Consider the following 15,829-nt stretch of genomic DNA (forward strand, 5'->3'; position numbering starts at 1 on the left):
GGACAGTACCCTCCCCTCCAGAGCTCCATTCTAGTCAGCAGTCAGTGACTCTGGATAGGACAAGACGTAGCATCCACAGGACAGCTCATATGATGTCCTTCTGGCCTCCTCCAGATACGGATGCTTCCATCCAGAGGCTGAGGAGGATGGCGGACCCGGGGAGCAGGAGAAACTGTGAGTAGGCTGAGCTCAGGCTGGAGGGCCTTCCTTCTCCAAGAGGGCAGTGCTGAGACTGTGCGTGGGAGGGGCTGCAGGACCCAGCATCCCACACGTCTGAGAGTCCTGTGAGAGGGCAAAGTTCTGAGGGCTTTCTCTTGGAAGCAAGGAAAGGGGTTCTGTCCTGTCTGCTAGAGGATGGGCTGTGGGCACAGGGAGGCAGCAGAGAGCGCCAGAGCACCGCGTCAGCCCCTTAGAGAGTCCAACCCCATCCCTTCCCACTCACAGCCTTGCCTAGACCCCCATCAGGGGACCCAGAATAACGGTTTTGGGGAGCATCACGCTCACCACCTTGGGGAACATCCACAGTGCGTGCTTAGCAAGGGTACAGGAGACACAGTGAGGGCTCAAGGAGCACATATCACCCACACGGTGGGAGAACGGTGTCAGCGGGAGGACACCCACATGTGCACGGAGTGCATGAGGCAGCACAGAGGCACAGGTCGTCACGCTGAAGGCATCAGGAGGGTCCCAGCAAGCCCAGGTAAGAGACAGAGTCCTCTTGTCCCGTATTTGCGCAGATTTTCATGGAGCGCTAGGGTATGCAGTGAAGGCACTGACTCATCCCGACACCACCCCTCCACTCACGCACGGACTGGAATTCCAGTGGGAGGTAGGCAGCGGGACACAGCGAGGAGTCTGGCTGGCTTCCCCAAGAAGGACACAGACGACCACATCATCGGTTAAGGGGTTCCCGTCAAACAGAATCTTGACGGTCCCTCTTCAGTGACCAGGTCTCTCGTAGGCGGGACTGCCAAATCACAGGTGGACAACGGATAGAACCACCCTCTGGACGTCCAGGAGCAGGAGGCAGGGAGGCCAGGTCCCACAGGCCTGTCGTCCTGAGACATCAGTGGGAGGAACACCCCATGGTGATCGTTCTGGCTACTTTTGTATCCCCAGGGCCATCTCCTCCATCCTGGGCACCTGGCTGGATCACTACCCCGAGGAATTTTTCCGGCCTCCAGACTTCACCAGCTTGAAGCTGCTGCGCGCGTATGTAAGGGTCCACATGCCGGGATCCGAGCTGCAGCGCCGCGCCCGCCTTCTCTACTCATGGCGGAAACACCGTGAGCCCAATGAGCCAGAGTCTCTGGGCGAGGAGGACTCTGGGTGGGAGATGTGGGCGTGTGGAGGGGACGGGGTATGCCACAGAGAACATGTTTCCTGAGACTGTAGGTGGGCCAGGCGTAGGGACTCCTCTCAGATCACTGTTCCATTAGCCTGCCGTCTGGGAGATTTCCTCCTGGTGGGTTCTTTGACTCAGATGACAATGTCTGCGGGAGAGGTTTCCTGCCTTGGAATGCCAATCACGGTGATGACACTTTCTGTTCTTGAAGCTTTGGCAGCAGCTCTAGAGCCCCGTCCCGACGTGCCTCGGGAGCAAGCCCCCGCTATCTCTGTGGTGCCCACCGCAGCCTCGCAGCCCAGGCTGCCTGAAGCCACCAGTTCTCCTGGAGCTCAGCGCGTACGAGAATCGGAGACCCTCACTGCAGCGGCCCCACCAGGGCAGGAGGTACCATCAGCTCTGGCTGACACTCAGGAGCTGGAAGAGCCCCCTGCCCCTTTGGTGGCCCCAGAGCATGAGCAGCCCCCAGCCCCAGCCGGCGGGGTCACGGAAGGGCTGCAGCAACCACCTGCTGCACCTGAGCAACCAGCCTCAGCTCCCCAACAGCGGCTCAAGTCGGCTGCAGCCCCACAGGATGAATTCCCTGACCTTGTCATTGCGTTCTTTGTCATTTTAGTATTGGGTATAGAGATATTTAGTGTACTTATGTACTATTGGCTTATACTTCAAACATAAATTAAGTTTCAAAAAATTTAGTCTGATCCTGTGAAATTACAACTTCAAGTGTCAGTACGTACTTTCGCAGGATTTTACACCCGTGACCACTATGTACTCCTAGAACATTTCCATCACAGAGACACGTGGACTACTAATCACCCACGGCTCATTCCCTCACCCCAGTCTCTGCAACCAGCGATCTCGGTTTCTGCTGCTTTAGCTCCTCTGGGATTTCCATGTGTGTGCAAACACACAACATGGCCTCTTGTGTCTGGCTACATGACAGGAGACTGATTAGTAATTGCTTAAATATTCAATGCCACTAATATTTTTTATGACAGAAAAATAGTCCTCAAAGAACAAAGATTAGGTGAAGCCCCCACTTGAAATATCTTCATTATCTGGCATGGGGACCCTCTGAGGTTTGACCCAAGAGCAGAAGCCAGAAGGGAAATGTCTGGACCAGAGCGAATACCTTGAAAATCTTTCATTTTCCTCGACTGGCCGTGGTGATATTAGTCTAACGTGCATATTATAAAAATACCCAAATGAAACCGTCAATATGCCATTTACGCTAATCTCTTAGGCAATAAAGTATAAAGTTCTGGAAGCTTTCCTACAGGTGACATGTATTCAGTAAAATGAAGATTTAAATAATGAGGACAGGCACCAAGGTGGCTCAGTGGGCGAGTTTCCGAGTCGAATATGGCTCAGGTCACAATCTCACGGTTCTTGAGATCAAGTCCCAAGTCAGGCTCTGCAATGACAGCTTGAAGCCATCCCTGGTCAGGATTCCCCTTCTTGCTCTTTCCAAAAAAATAAATAGGAAACAACAAATACATACGGCAAAAAAAAAAAAAAATGTATATCCTTTGAAGACATAATGGCCCCCAAGACATGGTGTCATCTTCACACTCCTTTGGCTTTGAGTGCAGCAGGTGACTGTGTTTGTGTTCACGAGTAGTGTGACAGGTTGGGCATCCATCCAGGACTATGGTCTTGTACTATGGGATGTCGCCACAGTGGACAGGCACAGTCCTGTCCCCTTCTGCCTTCTCAGGGGCCACACATCATCCTTTACTCTGTGTCTCCAGAAGCTGAATGACTGGGCCAATTCCAATATTTTCTCTCTCATCACTGTACACAAGGGGACATGTGTACCGAAACTCTCCCTTTCTGTAGGAATGGACCATCGAAGGAGGCTGGATGCTACTGCAACAGCGAGTGGAGCACCTGGTACCTGCTTTCCTGGGTAGAGACCCCTCCTACCTCTTCACATTCTTGAGCACGTACAGAGCTTTTGCTACCACCCAGCAGGTCCTGGAAATACTGTTTATGAGGTGAGCTCCCTGCCCTTCACAGCCCAGATTCAGCCCCTGAAAGCTCTGAGTCTCAGGAAAGTCATCAAACGTCCTGGCGTCTCACATTGTTCCTCTGATCCGGGTGGAAACACTCCATCTCCTCAGTGGGGGCACGGCAGGGAAAGTCACCCTGGCCTGTGGAAAGCTCTGCTGGCAGGGCTGCGTCTCTGCTGGGTCATCTTTGTCCTCTTGCCCATGATCAACTTTCTGCCTCATCCCTCACTGTCGCCAGGTGTTGAGTTGGGCTGGTTTCCCATTGGAAAAGGAGATCTGTGTGCCGTGTCTGAGTCCTGGCTCAAACCAGTTAAGGATGCCCAGGATGAGCAGGACGCCCAGACCCACACCAATATGTGTGATGGAGCTGACTGGGGCCCTATCATTCTTCAAACACGCAGGAAGCCCCACTAGGTGCAGGCACTTCTGTAGGAGCTGACTGGGATCCAATGCGCAGAGCGGACAGTACCCTCCCCTCCAGAGCTCCATTCTAGTCAGCAGTCAGTGACTCTGGATAGGACAAGACGTAGCATCCACAGGACAGCTCATATGATGTCCTTCTGGCCTCCTCCAGATACGGATGCTTCCATCCAGAGGCTGAGGAGGATGGCGGACCCGGGGAGCAGGAGAAACTGTGAGTAGGCTGAGCTCAGGCTGGAGGGCCTTCCTTCTCCAAGAGGGCAGTGCTGAGACTGTGCGTGGGAGGGGCTGCAGGACCCAGCATCCCACACGTCTGAGAGTCCTGTGAGAGGGCAAAGTTCTGAGGGCTTTCTCTTGGAAGCAAGGAAAGGGGTTCTGTCCTGTCTGCTAGAGGATGGGCTGTGGGCACAGGGAGGCAGCAGAGAGCGCCAGAGCACCGCGTCAGCCCCTTAGAGAGTCCAACCCCATCCCTTCCCACTCACAGCCTTGCCTAGACCCCCATCAGGGGACCCAGAATAACGGTTTTGGGGAGCATCACGCTCACCACCTTGGGGAACATCCACAGTGCGTGCTTAGCAAGGGTACAGGAGACACAGTGAGGGCTCAAGGAGCACATATCACCCACACGGTGGGAGAACGGTGTCAGCGGGAGGACACCCACATGTGCACGGAGTGCATGAGGCAGCACAGAGGCACAGGTCGTCACGCTGAAGGCATCAGGAGGGTCCCAGCAAGCCCAGGTAAGAGACAGAGTCCTCTTGTCCCGTATTTGCGCAGATTTTCATGGAGCGCTAGGGTATGCAGTGAAGGCACTGACTCATCCCGACACCACCCCTCCACTCACGCACGGACTGGAATTCCAGTGGGAGGTAGGCAGCGGGACACAGCGAGGAGTCTGGCTGGCTTCCCCAAGAAGGACACAGACGACCACATCATCGGTTAAGGGGTTCCCGTCAAACAGAATCTTGACGGTCCCTCTTCAGTGACCAGGTCTCTCGTAGGCGGGACTGCCAAATCACAGGTGGACAACGGATAGAACCACCCTCTGGACGTCCAGGAGCAGGAGGCAGGGAGGCCAGGTCCCACAGGCCTGTCGTCCTGAGACATCAGTGGGAGGAACACCCCATGGTGATCGTTCTGGCTACTTTTGTATCCCCAGGGCCATCTCCTCCATCCTGGGCACCTGGCTGGATCACTACCCCGAGGAATTTTTCCGGCCTCCAGACTTCACCAGCTTGAAGCTGCTGCGCGCGTATGTAAGGGTCCACATGCCGGGATCCGAGCTGCAGCGCCGCGCCCGCCTTCTCTACTCATGGCGGAAACACCGTGAGCCCAATGAGCCAGAGTCTCTGGGCGAGGAGGACTCTGGGTGGGAGATGTGGGCGTGTGGAGGGGACGGGGTATGCCACAGAGAACATGTTTCCTGAGACTGTAGGTGGGCCAGGCGTAGGGACTCCTCTCAGATCACTGTTCCATTAGCCTGCCGTCTGGGAGATTTCCTCCTGGTGGGTTCTTTGACTCAGATGACAATGTCTGCGGGAGAGGTTTCCTGCCTTGGAATGCCAATCACGGTGATGACACTTTCTATTCTTGAAGCTTTGGCAGCAGCTCTAGAGCCCCGTCCCGACGTGCCTCGGGAGCAAGCCCCCGCTATCTCTGTGGTGCCCACCGCAGCCTCGCACCCCAGGCTGCCTGAAGCCACCAGTTCTCCTGGAGCTCAGCGCGTACGAGAATCGGAGACCCTCACTGCAGCGGCCCCACCAGGGCAGGAGGTACCATCAGCTCTGGCTGACACTCAGGAGCTGGAAGAGCCCCCTGCCCCTTTGGTGGCCCCAGAGCATGAGCAGCCCCCAGCCCCAGCCGGCGGGGTCACGGAAGGGCTGCAGCAACCACCTGCTGCACCTGAGCAACCAGCCTCAGCTCCCCAACAGCGGTTCAAGTCGGCTGCAGCCCCACAGGATGAATTCCCTGACCTTGTCATTGCGTTCTTTGTCATTTTAGTATTGGGTATAGAGATATTTAGTGTACTTATGTACTATTGGCTTATACTTCAAACATAAATTAAGTTTCAAAAAATTTAGTCTGATCCTGTGAAATTACAACTTCAAGTGTCAGTACGTACTTTCGCAGGATTTTACACCCGTGACCACTATGTACTCCTAGAACATTTCCATCACAGAGACACGTGGACTACTAATCACCCACGGCTCATTCCCTCACCCCAGTCTCTGCAACCAGCGATCTCGGTTTCTGCTGCTTTAGCTCCTCTGGGATTTCCATGTGTGTGCAAACACACAACATGGCCTCTTGTGTCTGGCTACATGACAGGAGACTGATTAATAATTGCTTAAATATTCAATGCCACTAATATTTTTTATGACAGAGGAATAGTCCTCAAAGAACAAAGATTAGGTGAAGCCCCCACTTGAAATATCTTCATTATCTGGCATGGGGACCCTCTGAGGTTTGACCCAAGAGCAGAAGCCAGAAGGGAAATGTCTGGACCAGAGCGAATACCTTGAAAATCTTTCATTGTCCTGGACTGGCCATGGTGATATTGGTCTAACGTGCATATTGTAAAAACACCCAAATGAAACCGTCAATATTCCATTTATACCAATCTATTAGGCAATAAAGTATAAAGTTCTGAAAGGTTTCCTACAGGTGCCATGTATTCAGTAAAATGAAGATTTAATAATGAGGACTGGCACCCTGGTTGCTCAATGGGCAAGTTTCCGAGTCGAATTTGCCTCGGGTCATGATCTCACGGTACTTGAGATCAAGTCCCATGTCAGGCTCTACAATGACAGCCTGAAGCCCTGGTCAGGATTCTTCTTCTCGCTCTCTCCAAATAAATAAATAAATAGGAAACAACAAGTACATACGCAGAAAAACATGTATATTCTATCAAGAAATATTGGCCCAGAAGACACGGTGTCATCTTCACAGTCCTTTGGCTTTGAGTGCAGCAGGTGTCTGTGTTTGTGTTCATGAGTGGTGTGACAGGTTGGGCATCCCTCCAGGACTATGGTCTTGTACTATGGGATGTCCCCACAGTGGACAGGCACAGTCCTGTCCCCTTCTGCCTTCTCAGGGGCCACACATCATCCTTTACTCTGTGTCTCCAGAAGCTGAATGACTGGACCGATTCCAATATTTTGACTCTCATCATTGTACAGAAAGGTACATGTGTACCGAAACTCTCCCTTTCTGTAGGCGTGTACACCTAGCACAACTTTGGGGACATAATTTATAGGCATTTTTCGGGCGCTGCCTCCAGGTTCCAGTACCTACAGCCTCTTGATTCCGTTGGGGTCTTATGTGAAAAGCAGGGACCCCTGGGACTGAGTGGATCCCTGAAGAATCAGGAGGACAAGCCAGCACTGAGGCCATCAGGGTACCTAGGAGTGACCCATGGGGCAGGAAAGAAACCACACTCCCTCATTCTGACCTCCTGCACAGCATCCCTGCCCCATGTCCTGGAACACACCCATCCAGGCCCCATCCCATGACAAACCCCAACTGCCTGTGCACCTCCTGTTCCATAGCTCTGCTTCTCAGTAGAGCAGCCAGTCCCTGCTTTCAGGCCAGGGGAGGATACAGGCTTGGCCACTGCTGTCTGCTTGCTGGCTCTCCTCCCAGGCTGGGTCGCTGACTCTCAGGAAAGCACCTTAAGTGCAGGTCAGGTCAATGAGTTAAAGACCATGACCTGAGTGTGTTCATCCTGACGACTGAGTGGCAACAGCAAGAACCACTTGGACCTCGGCAAGCCAGAGAGTCCTTTACACAGCACATCAGGAGCTCAAGGAGACTGCAGGATGGAGACTCAGTCAAGGCTTCTGATAGCGAGTCAAGCCCCTCCACCCTTCAGGCTCCTCCAGCAGTGACACCTGGCACCTGCCAGCCCCATCTTTGGGGAGCAGTGTCCCTGTCACGAGCAGCCACACAACACCCTCTGGTGACCGACCACAAGGCACACAGGAATACTGCAGGGCTCCCTGATCTCCCAGCAAAGAAACTGCCATTCCAACCGACACATCCTCAGAGGATTCCAGACAGATCAGACACAACTCTGTAAAATCCAATGTTTTTGAGGTGCCTTTCAGGAAGTCTATGAAAAACATAGGTCTCTTCCCAAATGCAGTATTCTGAGATGAATTCACTGAGTGGTGGAGTCAGGCACTGGGTTCGAGGACAGAAAAGAGAGACAAGGGGCTACCTCCCAAATGCACAGGGCACATTGTGGGAATGTGTTGGGAAGCATATGTCAATGTCACAGCTCTCTGGTTCTGGTTTAAAGAAAACATATATATAAACAAACCTCGTTTATGGACTTGTTGGTGTAAAGGAAACATATATCCAAACAAACCTTGCTTATGGACTTCTTGGATTATATCAACCACAAAACATTTCAGAAAACTTGCATACTCTCACTCCATATATCTTCTTACTCTCATCTAAATTTGATCACATCATCCTATGTTCCCAGCTACTTTTTCACTTATTGGGAGTGCATGATATGCTCTAGAGAGACCGCAGGAACTCCACAACCTTACTGGTAGACCTACTAAATGAATTCCGTCATGTTAAGATACCTATGTCGTTGTACATAACATCCTTCAATTCTATACATGAATAATAAAGTATCGGAGAGGGAAATTAGGAAAATAACTTAAAATCACTGCAAGAGAAGAAAAAACTTAAGAGTAAATTTAGCCTACAAACACCGGGTGGCACAGTCAGTGAAGCATCTGACTTTGGCTAAGGTCGTGATCTCATGATGTTGTTTTGAGCCCTGTGTGGGGCTCTGTGCTGACAACTCAGAGTCTGGAGCCTACTTTAGATTCTGTGTCTCCTTTCTCTCAGTTCTTCCCCACTCATATGCACTCTCTCTGTCTCTCTCTCTTTCTCTGTCCCTCTCTCTCTGTTTGTGCGTGTGTGTGTGTGTGTGTGTGTATGTGTGTGTTTCCATGTATCTCTCTCTGTCAAGAAAAAGATAGAAAACTTCAAAAAGAATACAATGACTTTAACCGTGAAAGAGAAAGACCTTTTTCCTGAAAAGAAGAAATCACTGGAGAAAGAATTTGAAAAGACCGAAATAAGCAGAAAGACATTCTATGCTAGTGGATCCCAAGAATTAAGATAATCAACATGTCCACACTACTTAAAGCCATCTACACATTCCCTAGGTGCAATCCCTATCAACGCTTAAGCACGTTCCCAAAAATAGAATACTTCAAGGTGGACAGAACCACAAAAGGCTCTGAATACCAAAGTCATTGTGAGAAGGAAGAAAACAGCTAGAAGCACCATGCTTTCTGATTTGAAACTAGATCAAAGCTACAATAACCCAAGCAGTACACTATTGGGGTAAAGGCAGACACACAGGATACTGGACCAGAACTGAAGGCCCAGGAAGAAACCCACACATATGTAACCAATTAATTCCCAACAAAAGAACCAAGAGTATAACCTGAGGCAAAGGCAGTCTCCTCAACAGGTGGTGTCAGAATCACTGGGCACAGAAAAACAACAGGCGCGGAAAAACAACTTGACACCTATTTAACCCCACACACAAAAACGAAGTTAAAATGTATTACAGACTTGAGACCTGAAACCAGAAAGTCCTGGATAAGACCTTGGGCAGGAGGTGTGGGAAATCGCACAACGATGTCCTGAGTTGGGAGGTTATAGGGAAAGCTTTGCAGAGCAGATCACTGCTCTCTGGCCTTCCTGCAAAGAGCCAGCAGCAGCTCACTTACCTAGTTGGTGTGTATCTGGGGGGCAGGCGAGACTTGGCGGATCTAGTGCATGTGTATCTAGGGGTTGGGTTCTGCGTGGGCTCACCAAGTTCTTGGATCGTGTTGTCACATGGAATATTTTATCCTGTCTAGATATGGTTTGCACAATATCTTCAATACGTTCTTTCTACCATGTGGCCCGCTGACGTGTTGTACATCGTTTGTAGGCTTAATGAATGTGGGAGCCTGGGAGCAGCTCGCGGAGACATCCCTTAAACTCCCTCTCACCTCTCTTGACTTGTGTGGAGTCTGAAGCAATCCTTTCTGCTGTCCTAGGCTTTGCTGGACAAAGCCAATGCCAAACCCACGACAATGTTCGGATCTCAGTCTTGACTTGAGTTTTGGGATTTGACACCAGAAGACAAAGCTACAAAGGAAAACTAAAGAAGTGGGACTACACGAAACTAAAAAAACAAGTTCTGCACAGCAACAATATCTTTCACAGAATGGGAAGCCAACATAGTGAATGGGAGAAAATACTTGCAAACTACATCCATGGTCAAGGGTTAAAATACAAAAGATATCAAGATCTCCTACAGCGCAACAATGCAAAAGCAAAGAGCAATGACGGATCTGCCAGAGTCCTGAAGAGGCATTCTTCCAATGAAGACATACAGATGGCCACCACATACATGAAGAGAAGTTCCATGTCACTCCACATTAGGGAAACGAAAGTCCAAAGCCAAAGAGATATCACCTGAAACCTGTCTGAACGGTCTTATCAAAAAGACAAGAAAGCGCAAGCGTCGGGTACAATGTGGAAGAAAGCGAATCATTGGGCCCTGTTGGTGGCATTGGAACTTGGTGCAGAGGCAGTCGCAAACAATGTAAAGTTTCCTCACACAATTCAGAGAACATCCATATCATCCAGCAACTTGCCTCAATTACCCCCCTTGGTACTACTCGGAACACATGAAATCACTCCCAAAAATACCTTCACACCTGTTATTATGCCACAGTGTTTTATAATAGCCTGGAGGGCATGATGCCAAGTGAAAGAACTCACACGGAGAAAAACACATACAGAATGCTCGCACATATATGGGGAATCTGAAACAAAAACTAAGAAAACAAAAAACAAAAATCCTCAAAACAGAAGGAAACAAGCCCATCAATACATAAAGATGATTGCAAAGGTGGGGGGGGGCAGGAAGGAGGGAAATAGGGTAAAGGTCAAAAGACATCACCGAATATAAAAAGACCATGTCACCAGGGAAAGGGAGAGTAAAGGTGACTCAGTATCTCAAATTCTAGCTTCCTCTATTTCAGACACCTTAGTTCAGTCCATTCCATTCACTAGACCTACGTGAATAGTAATGAATTATCAGGTCTTGGCAGTTTTTGCAAGATGAGTTCTTTACTTAGGATTTCGTATCCAAAAGGACAGAGTGCTTAGATTACTAGGTAACTTAGATTTTTCCATTATTTTTATGGTTTCTTGAAGTACCATGATGTCACAAAAACCTCCTTAGATCTAAGTGGACACTTTCATTACTCTAAACATATGTACATAGCACTAAAACAGTACAATGAAGGTAAGGTGCATTGTCCATCGCACAAAAGTGATTGTTTTTCTCCTTGTTGTAGCGAGCGTTTGGTGACAAAAAGGTTCCGGGTATCGAGCTCCTTATCAAATTCCATGCGATGGGTTATGCAGAATATAGTAATCATGGTAATCAAGAAAATAATGATCTTCAAGAGAATCATAATCTCCTGAATTGCTGACAGAGACAACTCACCCCCCGAGGACAAACCAGATGCCTAGGAGCCTGAGCTGCTCCAAGTGGCCTACACCACACCATCTTACTGAAAACATAAAGCACCAGTCAGCTTGATATGTAAGTTTGGGAAAGCCTCCGTTCTCAGACTTTTGCTTTCGGTGAGGTCACGGTACTGCCTGCAGGAAGTTTTCATCAGTTGTAACCGCATTGGGACACACTATTGAAATGAGAATTTCCTATGCAACAAAACTGTGTCTCTGGAAAGAACTGGGACCCTGCCGCGGTCCGGACTAAATACAGGACACGGCACCGCAGACACTTACACACATGCACAAACACAAACGCCAACAACCTGACAGAGGTGGAACCCATGCAATGAAAGAGCGTTTGCTCAAGACCTCATTTCCAAAGGAGGCTGAGAGACCAGCACCGTCTGCTCAGGTACACATGCACTGGTTTCTAGAGACCCGGTGGGCTCAGAGTCACTTCTCCCTCATGCTGCCTGGTGAATCCTGGAGGAGATGTGATTCCTAAGGTCTGAAACTCTTGAAACACAGAACGAATGCAACACAGGAGGCGTTCCACGGACACATGAAGCACCACGCCCCACGGATATGAAGAACAACACCCAAAGTCTGCCTGGAACGAGGAGCTTTCCATCCACCTTCCTCGCCACAGTGCGAAGAAGACGTTCCCACCCAACATGTCCCAAAGAGAAGACTTTGGACTCCATCCACAACACCCAGTTCTCTTCAGCACACATCTCCAAGTAGGAAAGAGTCTGGACCACCCTCTAAAAGAAAGAAGCGCCACTTATTCCTGGCCCATTGCCTCCGAGGTCATTGATTGAACGCAAATTGCCTTCAGAAATGAAGAGCTCAACAGGGAGTTGCACTAACCCTACCTCAGACCCCAAACGCCAGAGTCCCATTGACTCCCACGATAGAGGACCCCCTTTCGCCACAAGCGGGGTGGGATCTCCCCCTCCCCATCAGAGGGTGCAACTCTGCCACCAGGGGCGGGGCGGGGCTGGGCAGGGAAGGGCAGCTGGTGTGGAGGGGGGAGGCAGGAGGCCTGTGTTCACCTGCTGCTTCCACTCTCAATGGCTTCAACACCTTCCCTGGATGGCCTCCAGGAACTCAGGCCCACCACCCTGACTCTGCCTGGAATGTTTCTCTGGAATCTCAGGTCCCTTGTGCTTCATTTTCACAGGCAGGAATGATTCCTCCTGCTCACGGCTGCGACTTCCCTGGCCCTGCCTTGATATTTTCCCACAACCGCAGGTCCACGCTTTCCTTCGTTCGTTCGTTCGTTCCCACATCCACCCTCCAGCCACCAATCCAGTCTGACCTCCAAGGGTACTCAGGGCGCCCCGCCCTCTCGACCTGCGCCACTCCCCACCACTGGAGCCTAACCCCCTACTCGACCTGGGGTCCTCCTCTTCCAGGGAACCCAGGTCCAACCCAGAAAGCTCACTCCTGAGTCCTCCACACCGCAGCCGCAAAGGAGCCCAAGAAGAAGCCCGGAGCAGGAGGGAGGGGGGATGCGGATGGAAAGGGGAAGACACAGAGGGGCAGGGGGGAAGGCCACATGGGACCTTGTCACTAGGATCCCTACCTTGGCAGCACCGCGACTGAGGCAGGTCCTGGAGGGAGGGTGTGGACCTCAGCTGCTCCACGTTTAGGCTTCTGCCAGATGATCTCTCGGAGGAGCCGGAGGAGCTGGGCGGTGGGGGGATCGCATCGCGCTCTGCCCCTGCCAGTGCTGGCACTCCAGCAGCGCAGCCAAAGACCGAGGCGACCAGGGAGCGCGTCGCGCGCCCTGGCCTCTGGTCCAGGAGCAGCAGGAGCAGCAGGGCTGCCACCCTCTGAGGCTGGAGGCTCCTGGCTCCCAGTCTTATCCACGTGGGGCACGCGAGCTCTACCATTATCCTTAGGGCTACCCCTAGGGCAACCGCCAAGGCTACCGGGTCCAGGCGCCAGGCAGCAGCACGTCCCCGGTCCGGGGAGGGTGGGGTGGGCGTCAGCCCCTGGCTGGCCCAGACACGTAGGGGCTTGGGGCGCCAGGCAGGCTGGGGGCCAGGACGCAGAACACCACTGCAGCCTCACCTGTGCCCCTCACCGGGCTCCGCCCCTGGCCCACGCACATGCGCTCACCCGTGCGCGCTCCCGCACACCTGCTTGGGCCTGGGATCCAGGCCGCCCCATCCCCCATCCCCCCACCCCCGCCCCCCGCAGGGGGCACAGCTCCTGGGCGCCAGGGTCTGCACCACCGCACCTCGCTGCGCCCACCAGATGCTCTGACCCACTGCCCGCCAGCCTGGCAGCCGGGAGCCAGGCAGAGGGCTCCAGAGACCAGGCCAGTGGGACAGGGACTGGCAGGTGTCTCCTCCCAAGGTGGACACCTCCCTGTCACCCCTCCAGAGACCCAGGAAGCTTCTGCAAAGCTGGTTTCCCAGGGAGGTGGCTGGACGTGAACCCAGTGCTCCCTCTTGCATCCTAGGCCTCTACGTTTGTTCTTCACTCTGCCTCCCGTTGCCGCCAACCGAGGACTTCTGCAGCTGTGCACCCTCCTCGCTCGTGACCCGTGACCGCAAGGGCAGCCCTAAGGGACAGGGAGATACACTGGGAACTCGAGACTCCTTCCAACTCCCTTCTCCTTGAAAGGCCGGTGCTTTTCAGCTCTGCATGCCCTTCCCATGGCCCTACCCGGACTGCACCACCATCGGTCCCACCCTCAAATCCACCCTGCCACCTCTGACTATGGCATGTCTTTCAACTCTGTGGAACCATCTTCCCACCTCCACTACCTCCCAACCCCCACGTTTTCTTCACAGTGTGCCTCAGATCCCAACTCCTCCATGCCATTTTTCTTTTCTTGGGTTTCAATTGCTTTTCAAGGTTTCTTTCTTTTGGTGAGAGAGAGAGAGAGGCCATCACCCATGCGATTTTGCAGCAAGCATCGACTGAACGTGCAAGGTGTACCAGACCCTGCTCTGGACGGCGAAGTGTAACTGAACACAGATATATGGAATTCTTTCCATTTAACTGGCTAACTGGGCTGCAGTTTCAATATTCACACTATACTTGCAGTCAGGTGTTTATGAGCGTTTTCGTACTTGAAAACAATCCATCTTAAGAGGCACTTCATTGACTTCTCAACCACCAGTCGTTTACTTCCTACTGGCCTAGATCTTAATGGAATTTCTTTAAATGTTTTTGAATGGTTATTTATTTTTGAGACAGAGGGAGACAAAGCGTGAGTGGGGGAGGGGCAGAGAGAGAGGGAGACACAGAATCGGAAACAGGCTGTCAGCACAGAGCCCGATGCGGGGCTCGAACCCACGAACCGGGAGATCATGTTCTGAGATGAAGGCGGACGCTCACCCCACAGAGCCACCCTGGCCCCCCGATACTCTCATATATCTTAATACTATATGTCTGTAAGCTCACTAATTACAATTTTTTACTTATTGTTTTCCTACTTCTTGTATTTAAAAGTCAATGGTCCTTCACTTCTTAGAGATATTCAGGGATAGCGATACGTCATATTCATTAATATGTAGACATCACACACAAACACACACGTAGATGTTTACTCTTCTTAGTTCCTTCATACAACGTGTCCCGGAGGAAGAATATTTTCCTTCAGCTCAGAAATTAACTTCGTATGTTTTGTGGTGCATATGTAGGGATGCATTTTCTATGGTTTGTGGGACATAGGTTCTCACAGATCACTACGTAAAAATCCTTGCCTTTAAAGCAAGGAATGAGTGAAAAGGTGGATATTTTAGGCACTCTAGACCAGGCTGGTAACATGCTCCCATGTGCATTTCCTTGTTCTCTTTCCCCTTTATCGCCCCTTGTGCTGCTGGTTGTGCAAGTACCTGATATCCTCGGGAGGGAGAAGGGACAAAATGGAGGAACTCTGGAATCCTCAATGACCACATGAAGGACTTTAGTCTCTAATCTAAACACACACCCAGCTCTGTCATGTGAGGAAATCTATGGAGACATGCTTTTTGAAATGTGGCACGTTCTCTGGTAATTCAGCATAACCTAATACTCGTACGAAATGTTAACCCGCAAGATAACTTAGAGATCAGTCTACATCCATGAAAATTGGCTGTTTCAGTCAGTTGGGCATGAGACTCCTGATCTTGGAGTGTGATTTCACGCCCCAAATTACGACCAGAGTGGACTGAACAGATATACGATAAAGTAAGTATTGGAAAATGACCCAGGTAAATTAGGCTACAATGACTGAGCTGCTAATTGGTGGGTGGGATCCCTTTACCTCCTCAGTCAGCCCCCGGGAATGAGCATCTGAGCATTCACATACTGCCAGTGCTGGTAAGGCAGCCACATCTTCCCCCTAGGAGTTCAAGGACTAGCCAGGAAGACGGAAGGACCATGGAACAAAAATGGGAATGACATGAGCAAGGACTCCAGAGAAAAATTCAAGGCGCGACAATTGGGTCCTGAGCTCCACCAGGGGAGGGTCTGACCTGGCTGTGCTGAGGAAACGTTA

The sequence above is a fragment of the Lynx rufus genome, unplaced genomic scaffold, assembly GCF_022079265.1.
Source record: "Lynx rufus isolate CCGP_SWC_20201006 ecotype Redwood Valley unplaced genomic scaffold, mLynRuf1.p SCAF_4, whole genome shotgun sequence".
Lineage (NCBI taxonomy): Eukaryota > Metazoa > Chordata > Mammalia > Carnivora > Felidae > Lynx > Lynx rufus.